We start from the raw sequence: 14,278 nt of genomic DNA, 5'->3' as shown, positions 1-14,278 counted from the left end.
CAGTCATACTGTATATATCTTTTTTTAAATTTAGTTCTTTTTTTAAAGTCTATCTATTTATTTTAAGAGAGAGAGAGAAAGAAAGCACACGTGTGCAAACTGGGGAGGGGCAGAGACAGAGGGAGAGAGAGAGAAGCAGGCTCCACACTGTTATTGAAGAGCCCAAATCACGGCTTGATCTCACTACTGTGAGACCATGACTTGAGCCGAAACCAAGAATGGGACACTTAATGACTGAACCACCCAGTTGCCTCCACTACTGATTTTTTTTAATTACTAGATTTTATTGAAGAAGTTATTGTATCATGAATTTGATTTCAAAAATTTGTAGTACAAAAGTTGGGATGAATGGCTAGTGCTTTGTGTTTACATGGAAATGAATTGATGAAAATGTCTCAGGGGTGTGATGAAGTTACTGTTCAATAAAAGCATCCTCCCAGGGGAGAAGAACTGAACATTTCAAAATTTAAATAAATAAATAAATAATTTGTAGTACAAAATGGTATACAGTGAAAAGTAAGTCTCCTTCCCGCAGACACCCCTGAATCCTCAGAGTTAACTGATGTTATTAATTTTTAAAATTTATTTATTTTGGGGCACCTGGGTGGCTCAGTCGGCTGAGCATCCGACTTCGGCTCAGGTCATGATCTCGCGGTTTGTGAGTTCGAGCCCTGCGTCGGGCTCTGTGCAGACAGCTCAGAGCCTGGAGCCTGCTTCGGATTCTGTGTCTCCCCCTCTCTCTGCCCCTCCCCTGCTCACACTCTGTCTCTCCCTCTCTCTCAAAAATAAATAAAAACATTTTAGAAAAAATAAAGTAAAATTTATTTATTTTGAGAGAGACAGAGCCCAAGTAGGGAAGGGGCAGTGAGAGATGGAGAGAAAGAGAATTCAAAGCAGGCTCTGCAGTGTCAGCACGGAGCCTGATTTGGGGCTCAGACCCAGGAACCATGAGATCATGACCTGAGCTGAAATGAAGAGTCAACTGAGCCACCCAGGCGTCCCAGATATTATAAATCTCTTATGTAAACTTTATACAAATGAAAGCCTATTACATACAATGTACTGTATTTTTTCTTTCTGTTTTATTAATTTACATTGTATCATAGAGTTATTACATATTAAGACATTCTACCTTATTCTTTTCTCTCTTTTTTTAATGTTTATGTACTTATTTTGAAAGAGAGAGAGAATGAGCGGGGGAGGGGCAGAGAGAGAGAGGGAGAGAGAGAATCCCAAGCAGGCTCTGCACATTCAGCATAGAGCTGGACTTGGGACTCAGATTCATGAACCATGAAATCACGATCTGAGCCAAAATCAAGATCTGGTCACTTAACTGACTGAGCTACCATACACCCCTCCCCCATTTATTTTTAAAGTTTGCTTATTTGAGAGAGAGAGAGAGAGAGAGCAATAGGTGGAGGGGAAGAGAGAGAGGGAGAAAGAGAGAATCCCAAGCAGGGTCCACACTGGCAGTGCAGAGCCTGACTAGGCTCAAAATCACAAACCATGAGTTCATGACCTGAGCCAAAATCAAGAATTGGACACTTGACCAACTGACAGACCCAAGCACCTCTACCTTATTCTTTATGTTTCATAGTATTCCATTTTATTAATGTATCAGAATTCTATCCATTCATTAATTCAACAAGGTTTTTTGTTTGTTTCTTTTTTTGCTATCTATCCACTATGCACAGAGATGGATGCAAGTAGATGGGGGTGGGAGGACACTTAGGGAACAGCAAATATAAAAAGGTCTAAGACAAGAATATGCTTAACATGAAGGTTCCCCAGGTGGCTCAGTCAGTTGAGCGTCAGACTTCAGCTCAGGACATGATCTCATAGTTCATGGGATCAAGCCCACGTCAGGCTTTGCACTGACAGCTCAGAGCCTGTTTTGGATTCTCTGTCTCCCTCTCTCTCTGCCCCTTCCCTGCTCATGCTCTCTCTCTCTCTCGCTCAAAAATAAATAAACGTTTTTTTAATTAAAAAAAAAAGAATATGCTTAATATGTTCAAGGAGTAGCAAAGCCAGTGTTGGTGAGAAACAGTGAGGGAAAATGAAAGTGGAAGGGAAGAGATGGAAGAAGTGGCCAGGAGTGAGATGATGCAGAGTCTTGTAAGATCATAGAAAGACTTTGATGTTATTTTATTTATTTATTTATTTATTTATTTATTTATTTATTTATTTATTTTTTAGAGACAGACAGAGAACACAAGAAGGGGAGAGGGACAGAGGAGAGGAAGAGACAATCTTAAGCAGGTTCCACACTCAGTACAGAGCCTGAGATAGGGCTTGATTCCACGATCCTGGGATCATGGCCTAAGCCGAAATCAAGAGTCAGATGTTGGGACACTCAGGTCATGATCCCAGGATCATGGGATCAAGCTCCATGTTGGGCTCTGTGCTGAGCATAGAGCCTGCTTAAGATTCTCTCTCTCTCCCTCTCTCTCTCTCTCTCTCTCTCTCTCTCTCTCAGGGTACCTGGGTGGCTCAGTTGGTTAAGCATCCAACTTCGGCTCAGGTCATGATCTCAAGTTTCATGAGTTCAAGCCCTGTATCGGGCTCTGTGCTGACAGCTCAGAGCCTGAAGCCTGCTTCAGATTCTGTGTCTCCCTCTCTCTCTGCCCTTCCCCTGCTCACACTCTGTCTCTCTCTCTTCCTCTTGAAAATAAATAAACATTAAAAAAAACAAAAGATTCTCTCTCTCTCTCTCTCCCTCTTCCCCTCTCCCCGCCCACTTGTGCTCTCTCTCTAAAATAACTAATTAATCAATTATTTATTAAAAATAGTTATAAAACTGGTAAGATTTGCTGATAGATTTGAAACATTAGCTGGAATCAACCAATGTAGACCTGATTCCAGGCTAAGTACAACAAAAGTCCATAGTTTAGGTTGTCCTGAAGCACTGGAATACTTTATATGTGTTAGTAACATGAAAGTATGAGGGATTGCGGGGAGGAGGTAAGCATGTAAGCGAGAACTAACATTTCTGTATCATCTGTGCGGTAGTGTTCAGATATTGCAAGTAACGGAAACTGATTCTGTCTAATGTGATACAAAAAAAGAAGTCATTGGAAGGAAACACAGGTGCTGACAGTCTTGAAAGAATAGCTGAATCACCAGGCCTTAAACAACACAAGAACCAGATGGCTTCAGGAATCTAGATGACAAGAACTATTGATGGTCTCTTCAGGTTGCCTCCTGGCGTGAATCAACTCCAACCATTGTCCATCTCTGATTCACCCTTCAAACAATGCAAATTTAGGAATTAATGGTCTGGCTAGCCTCAATTGGGTCATATGCCCACTCAACCAGGACAGAAAGGCGTCTTGACTGACAGATCTACCATTAGAGTATGCCGCCGGAGAAAGGTAGTTCCCAAAGGAAAAATCGAAATATGCTACTAGGAAGACGGAAATCCAATACTAGTACTGGCAAAAACAGTAGGTTCCACCACAGCTTAGCATGCATTTGGCATACACATACATTGTCTCATTTATTCATCACAATAACCCTATGTGATAGATTCTAACATCTCTCAGAAAGGCTCAAAGAGATTGTGTAATTTATCCAAGCTCGTGAAGCAACTAGGCAGTATAACCAGCATTTGAACTAAGGTCAAAATCTTGCTTTCAAAATCCCTGCCCTTTCTGTTACACCACAATATTCCACTGGGTAGAAGATTAAATTTCTACTATTCCTCACTTTTCCCATGAGTAGAAAGAAGTAACTACTTGCTCTGGGTCTCCTGAGTGGCTTGGCTATCCAAGCTAACAGGTCTGCAGAGTAGCCAGGGCTCTCTTGGAAGTGAGTGGCTAGCTATTCCCTTTATTTCTTCTATCATTGATTAGAAGAGAAGAAGAAAAAGAAATAGTCCGATGAAGTAGATATTAGCCATTTTTCACCCACTTGATATGTTCCCTTTTTTTGTTTTTGTCTTTGTTATTTATTTTGAAAGAGAGATAGAGAGCAACCGAGGGAGGGGCAGAGAGAGGGAGACAGAATCCCAAGCAGGCTCCACACTATCAGCGCAGAATGCAGGGCTAGAACTCACGAACCGTAAGATCATGACCCGAGCCGAAGTCAGGAGTCAGACACTTGACCGACTGAGCCACCCAGGTGCCCCATGTTCCTTTTTTTCTTTTCTTTTCTTTTCTTTTCTTTTCTTTTCTTTTCTTCTTCTTTTTTTTTTTCTTGAGAGAGAGAGAGCGCACTCACAAGAGGGACAGAGGGAGAGAGAGAATTTTAAGCAGGCTCCAAGCTGGGCTTGGAGCCCTGACTCAGGGCTCAGTCCCACAACTCTGATATTATCACCTGAGCTGAAATCAAGAGTGGGACGCTTAACCAACTGAGCCATCCAGGCACCCCTCAAATGCTTAATATGTTCAAAGCATAGTGCTTTATATCCATCTTTGCATTTAATTCCCTTAATAGTCCATAAGATAGACAATATTATTAACCTAAATGTACAGTGAAGGAAACAGGTTTAGAGAATGGAAGTTATTGCCCAGTATCACTGGCTTTCAAGCCTAAGTCCATCTAATTCCAAAACTGGTGTTCTAAACCACTATGCTGCACTGAGTTCTCCTGCCGTGTTTGGACTGAGGCTAGAGGACCTTCACTTTGCCAACCACTCTTGGTGAGAGGAGGTGGTCTGTTTTCTCACTGACATAACAAGGGAGTCAGATTTGCTTACTTCTGAAAGGCCCTTCTAACTCCGATTTCTGCTTCCACTGACAAGACAAAGGGCTGAGTTCTATGTTACACAAAGAGTTCAATTCTGTGTTATCCAAATTGTTTCCTAAAAACTACCTGAAATTAACATTTGTACAGTGCTTTGCAGAGTACTTCAGACATCAATTCCTCAGAGGATAGAGGTCTTTGCCACTGTACCTCTGGGCCCCAGAAGCAGCCTAGTTATTAGGTGACTGAATGTGACTCTCCTGATTGTAACTCAGGCCAGAAGGTTTACCAGGAAAAGGAGGAGCATTTCCAACTAGTGAGAGCAATTGGAAGGAAAAACTGTGAACTCATGCTGATTCCCTGGGGGCATTACACTCAGAAACAAAATGAATTTCTCATAAAACACAGAAGGAAGGACAAGGTCCTCCTTAATGTACTTTGTGCCCTGACCAACCAGGAACTCTGAACCTGTGGCTTATTCCAGTAAATAAGGGGGCGCCCTGGGATCACCTGGCTAGCTCATGAGACTTGACCTTGGGGTTGTGAGTTCTAGTCCTATGTTGGGCCTAGAAATTATTATTGTGGTTTTTTTTTTTAATGTTTATTTACTTTTGAGAGAGAGAGGGAGGGGCAGAAAGAGAGGGAGACACAGAATCCGAAGCAGGCTCTAGGCTCCAAGCTGACAGCACAGAGCCCGATGCGGGGCTCGAACTCATGAACCCTAAGATCATGACCTAAACTGAAGTCAGACACTTAACCAGCTGAGCCACCCAGGCGCCCCTAGAAATTATTTTTAAAAAAGAGGGACTCTCAGGGTGCCTGGGTGGCTCACTCAGTTAAGCGTCCGGCTTCGGATAAGATCATGATCTCATAGCTGGTGAGTTCAAGCCCCAAGTCGGGCTCTGTGCTGTCAGCTTGGAGCCTGGAGCCTGCTTCGGTTCTGTGTGTCTCTCTCTCAGCCTCTCCTGCACTTGCGCATGCATGCTCAAGGTCTCGCTCTCTCTCTCTCTCTCTCTCTCAAAAATAAACATCAAAAAAAATAATTAATAAATAATTTTTAAAAAGGTGGGGTCTCTGGAAGACTGAGGGTGGAGAGGTGGGGGGCAAATGAGTCTTAGAAACGGCTGGGTAGAGTGAGCAGTACTGTATAAAAAAGAGAAGTTGAATAAGAAAAGCAGGCCACTTTTTGCAACAAGCAACTCTTTTCCTTTCCTATTCCTCTTGCTGTCATCTTTAGCTCTATATTCTTTCTTCCCCATATGCTTTTTAAATTAAGTTTATTTATTTATTTTGAGAGGGGGAGAAGGGGCAGAGAGACAGAGGGAGAGAGAGAATCCCAATCAGCCTCCATGCTGTCAGCACTCTTCCTCATATTTTGGGGAGACTAGGGAAGAGTAGATGAAGTTGAGGGGAAATTGCTGCTCAATGGCAAAAAAAAATAAAAATTAAAAAAAGATACAAGAACCTAAATCAACTTTCTCCTCATCCTAAATGATAAGTAGGAATTGGAAAAATCCAATTTTGCTCATGATTTTTCACTATAGGGAATACATTTTAACCAGATCAATATACTGCCTTTACTAGAATTCTGCTGTAATGTCACTACCTGTATTTAAGTGTAGAAAAAATATTCCCATGCTCACGCTGATGACTCAGCCTTGAATTTAAGTTAGGACTGCAAAAGGGAGATAAAGCTGCAAAAGTTTCCATGGGGGTGGGGAGGTTTCACTTTTTCAGCCAGAGTAGGTTTACACCCACATGCAGCTCTTGGATTTTGGTTAGTGGCCAAGAGGGAGCTGATGTCAAATGGTCCTCTGATGTTTGCCAGTCCCCAGAGTATCAGGGGGCACAGCTGGGTGGGTGGATTTCAGCCTAGAGCTCCATCTCCCAGCCCTCTAAAAAAAGTGATCCCATAGCCAGATGGTAGGGGATGGGGAGTGGGGAAGGCTGGAGAAAGGAAGAATTAGCCAGATTAACACCTGGTTCCTTCACCAGAGCAGGGGCTCATGCATGAAAGCAGGACACAGATGGTCTTCCAAGTAATTAGAGAAATTAAATCCCCAGTATTTTTAATCCCTGTATGGCCAGACTGCTAAAAAAAAAAAAAAAAAAAAAAGAAAGGAAGAAAGGAAGGAAAGGAAGATGTGAAAAGTCCTTTGAATCTTTGTTTGGGCAACGTGTTACATCTTGATATTCCTTTCCAGCAGTAGAATTTCTCATCTTCCTTTTTTACAATACCCTGAATCATGTTTGTTTGTTTATTTTCAATGTTTATTTATTCATTCTGAGAGACAGAGAGTACAGGGGAGGGGCAGAGAGAGGAAGAGGGAGAATCCCAAGTTCTGTGCTGACAGCTGTGGAGCTCAAGGTGGAGTTCAATCCCCAAACCTCGGATCATGACCTAAGCTGAAATCAAGAGTCAGACCTCAAACAACTGAGCCACCTGGTGCCCCTGTTTTGTTTTTTAAGTAATCTTTATGCCCAACATAGGGCTCAAACTCACACCCCATGATCAAGAGTCACATGCTCTTCCTACTGAACACACCAGGTGCCCCCCGGGCCTTTGTGAGTATTGATCACACCACTACAGAGAGTGAATGATGCCCTAACAGTGTGATAGAGGGGAAAAGTTGGGTGGCAATTGGTAAGGTTTTAGTCCTGCCTCTGCCTGTAATTTGCTGTGTGTCTTTTGCAACTTGCCTTACCTCATTAAACCTTACATTCCTCTTTATTTTTTTTAACTTTTTAATGTTTGTTTATTTATTTATTTTTGAGAAAGAGACACACACACAGAGCACAAGCAGGGGAGGAGCAGAGAGAGAGGGAGACGCAGAATCCAAAGCAGGCTCCAGGCTCTGAACTGTCAGCACAGAGCCCAATGCGGGGCTCGAACTCATGAACCTCAAGATCACGCCCTGAGCCAAAATTGGATGCTTAACTGACTGAGCCACCCAGGTGGCCCAAATTCCTCCTCTTATGAATGGGGGTACTACTGTTTGGTTCTCAGAGTGTTTGAAAGGCTGAAACAGAAAAGTGCTGTGATATTTCGAAAAGCATAAAGTATTACAAAATAGAATAAAATATGATTTTATTCATCTTCTCTTCTAATCATTCTTTTTTATTTTATTTTATTTTATTTTTTAATTTATTTATTTTTGAGAGAGTGAGTGAGCACAAGTGGGGGAGGGACAGAGAGAGAAGAGAGAGAATCCCAAGCAGGCTTCTACTGCCAGTATGGAGCCCGACACAGGGCTCAAATCTGTAAACCACGAGATCATGACCTGAGCCGAAACCAAAAGCTGGACACTCACTCAAATGAGCCACCCAGGCGTCCCGTTGTTCTTTTATATTTTAAATGTATAAATGAGTCCCTCACCCTAGATCCTTACTCCCAACAAGGAAGTTGAACTGGATCATGCAATGATTTCGGAAGGCACCAAGCATGAACTGAAATTGATCTGAAAAGACATAGATAATAGGGCCATGATTTAACAGGTTTCACGGGGGGCATGTGTTCACTCATTCACACAACAAATAAGGCAGAAGTGGAGGTGTTCTTTTATGCTGCTACAACAGATTGTAAAGGCCTCTGGCCAGCTGCTTTATCTAACTACCATGCTGAACAATCGGTTGGTGCCGGGTAGGGAAAAGGTAGTTGTTACTCTGCTTTTTGTGCAGGCATAGGGATGCTGGTTTGGAACATTTTTAAAACATCTCCAGTTGCTTGGAAGCATCATTCACAGGTTAAAATATAGCAAGTAGTTGGGTTTTTCAGACTAGCAAATATACATATATATATATATATATATATATATATACACACACACACAAATACACAAAGATTTATTTATTTAAGTAATCTCTACACCCAATGTGGGGCTCAGACTCACGATGCCAAGGTCAAGAGTAGCACACTTCACCAATTCACCAACTTAGCCAGTCATGTACTGCACAGTAGTAAATATTTAGTTTAATTAAATTTTATTTTATTATTATTATTTTAATTTTAACTAGGCTCCACACCCAACATGGGGCTTGAACTCACAACCCTGAGATCAAGAGTCACATGCTCTGCCAACTGAGCCAGCCAGGCACTTCTAGCAAAAATTTTTTTTTGATGAAAAAAAGTTTATTTATTTATGTTGAGAGAGAGAGAGCAAGCAAGGGAGGGGTAGACAGAGAGGGAGAGAGAAAATCCCAAGTAGGCCCCACACCCAACGCAAAGCCTGACACACCCAACGCAAAGCTTGATCTCAAGAACTGTGAGATCATAACCTGAGCTGAAATCAAGATTTGGATGCTTAACTGACTGAGCAACCTAGGCTCAGTCCCCCCTAGAGCCCCCTAGAGGGCCCCTAGAGGGGGCTCTAGCAAATATTTTAAACATTAGTAATAGTCAGTGTTAGCTAGGATGTGAGAAAATGGACACTCTCACAAGCAAAGTGTAAATTAGTAGAATCTTTGTACGATGATGTAGCCATAACCGTTCCACTCCACCCCAAATTTCACAACAGAATCAGGCTATAGATGGGAAGAGGGATATCCCTTGATGCTGAAAGCCCATTTTATTATAGTTCTTAACATATTTAAAGCATTTTATAATTTTATATGCAATCCGATATAATTTAATAATATGTATATAATCATATATCCATTTGACAGATAAAGAAACCAAGGTTCAGATTTATCCCTCTGATTTGTTCAGAGTCTCACTGTGAACAAGTGGTGGAGGCAGGATTAAGACCCTTAAACTCCAGGTGGTACCCTTTTCCTAAACAACAAGATGGGCAGAATACAAAGGAAGGACCTCTTTGCTACAATGGACCAACAATAGTTTCTGGAATAAATAAATATTTTAAAAAAGAAACATTTGGGTAGGCATACCGTATGCCAAACGATCACTCAGGGAGTTGAGAAATGGTTTTGATGTCCCCTGTGGATTGTAAAAATGTGTTTGGTTGCAAGTAACAGAAACTCTACTCAAACTGCAGGAGAGTCCCAGACAGAGTCATCAGGGATGGTTTCTATCTCTTGGTTCTGTTTTCCTCAGTGTTGACTATATTCTTAGATAGGCTTCCCCCATGGGACGGCAAACTGATTCCAGCATCTCCAACCTTACATTGTTCTAGTATAATAACCCCTGCATTTGAAAGCCTTTTCCCCAATACCTCCAGTTTTGGCCAAAACTAGATTATGTATCCAATCCTAGAGTCAAATGGCTGGGTCAGCTCCAGGCCAAACTATGTGAACTAAAATTAAGAGTAAAATCAGAATTCTGTTACCAAAAGCACAGCTACTGTGAAGATCAAAATAATACTTGCAATACCCTGTAAGGTAATGTGGAAAAGTTAGAAGTTTTGATGAAAAAAAAAAAAGTTTTGATGGAAAAAGGACATAAGGCATTTGTGATTTCCACATTGAAAACTTCTTCAAATTCTGGGGCTCCTAGGTGGCTCATTTGGTTAAGTGTCTGACTTCGGCTCAGGTCATGATCTCACAGTTTGTGAATTTGAGCCCTGCATTGGTCTCTGTGCTGACAGCTCAGAGCCTGGAGCCTGCTTTGGATTCTGTGTCTCCCTTGTTCTCTGCCCCTCCCCCACTGCTGCTCTGTCTCTGTCTCTCTCTCTGTATCTCAAAAATAAATAAATATTTTTAAAAAAATTTTTTAAATTTTTTTTTTTAACGTTTATTTATTTTTGGGACAGAGAGAGACAGAGCATGAACGGGGGAGGGGCAGAGAGAGAAGGAGACACAGAATCGGAAACAGGCTCCAGGCTCTGAGCCATCAGCCCAGAGCCTGACGCGGGGCTCGAACTCACAGACCGCGAGATCGTGACCTGGCTGAAGTCGGACGCTTAACCGACTGCGCCACCCAGGCGCCCCTAAAAAAAATTTTTAAAGACTTCTTCAAATTCTCTTTTATGGAAGGAGAGAAGGCTTCCCAGGAGCAAGACAGCTCCTTTATTCCCCACAAATCTGATTGTACTAGGAAGGCAATGCCCTCTGCTCACCGTGACAAGGGAGAGGTGCCTGTCTACTGCCTGGCCAGATGCCTACTGCCTCACTGTACTCTGAGGAGAGCTTCTGAGGGAGGAAATGGTTTCCATCCTTAAGGCTATTTTACTGGCAGCTGGAATTAGCAGGAAAAATACAGAAGATATGAGTTCATTAGTATGTCTAGAGCTAGAAATCTGGAACCAGTGGGATATGAAAGAGCAAAGGTGTGTATATGTAAACATTTATGTATAACTATAACAAAAGGAGAATGGATTAGAAGAAAGGAAGTGAAGGCAAAAGAGAGAAGAAACAAGAGACAGTTTGGTTTTCTAAGTAGGTTTTGTATTTTCATTGTCTTTCTTCCCTTCTTCCTCCTTTTCTTTTTTTTTTAATTTTTTTTAACGTTTATTTATTTTTGAGACAGAGAGAGACAGAGCATGAACGGGGGAGGGGCAGAGAGAGAGGGAGACAGAATCAGAAGCAGGCTCCAGGCTCTGAGCCATCAGCCCAGAGCCCGACGCGGGGCTCGAACTCACGGACCGCGAGATCATGACGCGGGCTGAAGTCGGACGCTTAACCGACTGAGCCACCCAGGCGCCCCATCCTCCTTTTCTTAGTTAGCATATTGACTAGACAGAGACAGAAGTATCAGTGGCTCAATCAAGGTGAAAATTTCTTTCTTTCACAGGTAGAAGTCTGAGTTGATAAACCATGAAAACTGGTCAGGTGAGAGGCTCTGCTCCCCAAGGTCCTCCTCAGACTCAGTTCTGTTCATCTTTTTACCCTACCCATGGTATTAGCATTCTCATCCACAAGGTCAAAATTGACTCACCATTACTACATCTCAAAGAGAGGAAGAGAAGGGTTAGCAGCTTCCTATTAAATGTGTGACCTGAGAGTTGCCAAGATCATTTCAGCTGGCTTCCCTTTTGGCTAGAAGGTAGTCACGTTGTCCTACCCAGCTACAAAAGAAGTTAAAAACGTAGTAGAGTTGGGGCACTTGGCTGGCTCAGACAATGGAGCATGCAACTCTTGATCTCAAGGTTGTAAGTTCAAGCACCATGTTGGGTGTAGAGATTACTTAAAAATAAGATTTTTTTTAAAAATATGGTATAGCTGACAGCCAAGCACCCAACTAAGCTTAGGGGAATCCATTACCAACTGAAAGATGGGCATACTGGGGAACAATCACTGTCCTTTACCCTTCCAATCAAAGCCAGTTTCTACCCATTGTTCCCCCTTGAAACTCTTCACATCCTTCAAGAATTAGCTTATGTGACCTCTTTTAAGAAGCCTTTCCAGGGGCACCTGGGTGGCTCAGTTAGTTAAGTGTCCAACTCTGGATCTCAGCTCAGGTCTTTTTTTTTTTTTAATGTTTTTATTTATTTTTGAGACAGAGAAAGACAGAGCATGAGCACGGGAGAAGCATAGAGAGAGGGAGACACAGAATCCGAAGCAGGCTCCAGGCTCTGAGCTGTCAGCACAGAGCCCAACGTGGGGCTCGACCTCACAGACCGTGAGATCATGACCCGAACTGAAGTCAGACGCTTAACTGACTGAGCCACCCAGGCGCCCCTCAGCTCAGGTCTTGATCTCAGGGTCATGAGTTCAAGCCCCATGTTGGGCTCTGAGCTGAATGGGGAGCCTACTTAATAAAATAAAAAATATGCCATTCCAGATCCTCTTGTTCCACTGAGTTCCCATAATTCCTTAGACTCTATGGTATTTTATTTTATTTTATTTTTCAACGTTTTATTTTTATTTTTGGGACAGAGAGAGACAGAGCATGAACGGGGGAGGGGCAGAGAGAGGGAGACACAGAATCGGAAACTGGCTCCAGGCTCTGAGCCATCAGCCCAGAGCCCGACGCAGGGCTCGAACTCACGGACCGCGAGATCGTGACCTGGCTGAAGTCGGACGCTTAACCGACAGCGCCACCCAGGCGCCCCAACTCTATGGTATTTTAGTTAGATGGGTTCTCCTACTAGTCTATGAGTTCCTTGAGGGCAAGGATGAGGTCCAAGTCAGATCTCTGCCAACCACCACACCTACCACACAATAGGGCCTAAAAAATGATTACTAAATTACTGAAACTTCTTCTCTTTTATGGACCTTTTGCGAGTAAGCTGGAAATCTTAGCATGTTGAAAAATTAGAAACCCCTAAATTCTTCAGTGTCTACTTCCTAAAAGCAAGGATTTTCTTCCACATAACCACATTTTTTTTTCTTCTTTATTGTTTTAAATATGGAACACCACAAGTTTGTGTGTCATCCTTGCGCAGGAGCTGTGTTAATCTTCTCTGTATCCTTCCCCTTTTAGTATAGGTGCTGCAGAAGCGAGCACTACATAACCACATTTTTAAATTATAATTTGACAGAGATCTCCTTAAATGCCTAGAGGAAAGGAAAGAAGTGAGGGAGGAAAAACAAAAAAAGGAGTAGATTAGAAAAAGAATCTCCGGGTCTTTGGAGTAATCTGTGTTTGGATCACTCCTTCCTTCAGGCTTAGCCAGGTTGTTTACAACTCTGCCTTAACTTCCACTTCCTGCTTGCCCTGAGCCTAAAGATCAGCCAAACGTGAAAGCTTATGGTCATCTCAGTTCTCTTAGCATGTGTTCTTCTTTCCCCATGCGTGTGGCTTTCTAGATTCCCCAGTATACCCAGGAACCTTTCAAAGCCCTTGTCTTATCTCCCACTAAACTCTCACTCCCTGGACTTTGTTCCCAGGCTTTTGGTGCGTCTATTGTTCACCCAGCTGTTATTTTCTGCCCAGGCAGCAACAGCTTGTTCACTTGCCTTTCAATGCTTTTAGGAAAAGTCCTCTGTTGTGCCATCATAGAATTCCAAATTAGGTAAAACAAAGGGAAGCCCATTACATCAGTCCTTCAGGAAAACCCCAGAGAGCTCAAAAAGACAAATTCTATCCCTTTGGAACAAGGTCCACTCTGCTTCTGAAAGAAGCAGCTACCCACACAAAGATGGCAGGAACATGGGCTGCCATCTTTTTGAAAAATAATTTTTTTTAATGTTTATTTATTTTTGAAGGAGAGAGAGAGAGAGCAGGGGAAGAGCAGAGAGAGAAGGAGACACACAGAATCCAAAGCAGGCTCCAGGATATGAGCTGTCAGCACAGAGCCTGATGCAGGACTCAAACTCAGAAACCATGAGATCATGACCTGAGCTGAAGTTGGACACTCAACTGACTGAGCCACCCAGGAGCCCCATGGGCTGCCATCTTTAAGACTGCTGCTACACCTAGGGGCACCTGGGTGGCTCACTCAGTTAAGCATCAATCTCCTGATTTCGGCTCAGGTCATGATCTCACGGTTTGTGAGTTCGAGCCTGCATCAGGCTCTGAGCTGACAGCTCGGAGCCTGCTTGTGATTCTCTTTCTTTCCCTCTCTCTCAAAATAAATAAATAAACTTAAAAAAAAAAAAAGACTGCCACTACATCAGTGAGTAGGGTGGAGCTAGGGTAAGTTAAAATACCACAAAGATCTCCTACTAAGTTTCAGTGGACTTTCTCTTGGCTAAACATTAACTCAGTTGCTGCAAACTTTTGACTATCTCCCAAAGTTCTGGTAAGGCTGAAACAGTT

General features: G+C 42.6%; 1 non-coding gene across 1 annotated transcript; it reads right to left on the bottom strand.

The window, feature by feature from the left end:
- Positions 1-12,919: 12,919 nt before the first annotated feature.
- LOC124505618 (U6 spliceosomal RNA) lies at positions 12,920-13,024 on the bottom strand. The gene has a single exon (XR_006960694.1). It is a non-coding gene; the product is annotated as a U6 spliceosomal RNA (small nuclear RNA).
- Between the last annotated feature and the right edge of the window lie 1,254 nt (positions 13,025-14,278).

The sequence above is a fragment of the Lynx rufus genome, unplaced genomic scaffold (genome assembly GCF_022079265.1).
Source record: "Lynx rufus isolate CCGP_SWC_20201006 ecotype Redwood Valley unplaced genomic scaffold, mLynRuf1.p SCAF_10, whole genome shotgun sequence".
Classification (NCBI taxonomy): Eukaryota; Metazoa; Chordata; class Mammalia; order Carnivora; family Felidae; genus Lynx; species Lynx rufus.
Note: the sequence above shows the minus strand (reverse complement) of the source record. Positions and strands in the feature narration are given on the sequence as shown.